Here is an 822-nt window from a genome sequence, read left to right on the forward strand (position 1 = left end):
TATGCAAATGGGTCGGTGGGTGGGTCGGTGGGTCGGTGGGTGGGCGGTGGGTCGGTGGGGCGGTGGGTCGGTCGGTGGGTCGGTGGGTCGGTGGTCGGTGGGTGGGTCGGTGGTCGGTGGGTGGGTCGGTGGTCGGTGGGTGGGTCGGTCGGTGGGTCGGTGGGTCGGTGGTCGGTGGGTCGGTGGTCGGTGGGTGGGTCGGTGGTCGGTGGGTCGGTGGTCGGTGGGTGGGTCGGTCGGTGGGTCGGTGGGCGGTGGGTCGGTCGGTCATCTGTCGGTGGGTCGGTGGGAGCCACAGAAAGAGAATCAGACATGTGTTATCTGGGTGCGTAGCCATTGACTCATAAACTGGTTCAGAGGGTAAAGGTGAAGGGTCAAACATTCCTAGACAACACCCCAACACACACACAGCCAGTCCGCAGCAGAGCCAGAGAGAGATAGGAGATCCATGTCACACCTGCTGATGTCAGACTCTTATCTCTGCTGCGTCTGCACAGATTTTAATACATGTTTTAATGTAGCCTTGATTTAACTACAGAGATAATACTGTGTGGGGGGAGTTGTCTGGTTTAGTCACTATAACAGGACTGTCTCTACTGAGGGACCTGCTGATGAGGACTAATGGAGAAGGGGAGAGAGAAGGGGAGAGGGGGGAGAGAGAAGGGGAGAGGGGGGAGAGAGAAGGGGAGAGGGGGGAGAGAGAAGGGGAGAGGGGGGAGAGGGGGGAGAGAGAAGGGGAGAGGGGGGAGAGAGGAATCTGTGTCTCGGTCTGTGTGAGAATCTGTTTTTTATATTAGGCTGAATAAGGTGCTATAAGGCTGA

This window comes from Oncorhynchus mykiss, chromosome 13, assembly GCF_057628025.1.
Source record: "Oncorhynchus mykiss isolate SJ-2025 chromosome 13, ASM5762802v1, whole genome shotgun sequence".
In the NCBI taxonomy this organism is placed as follows: domain Eukaryota; kingdom Metazoa; phylum Chordata; class Actinopteri; order Salmoniformes; family Salmonidae; genus Oncorhynchus; species Oncorhynchus mykiss.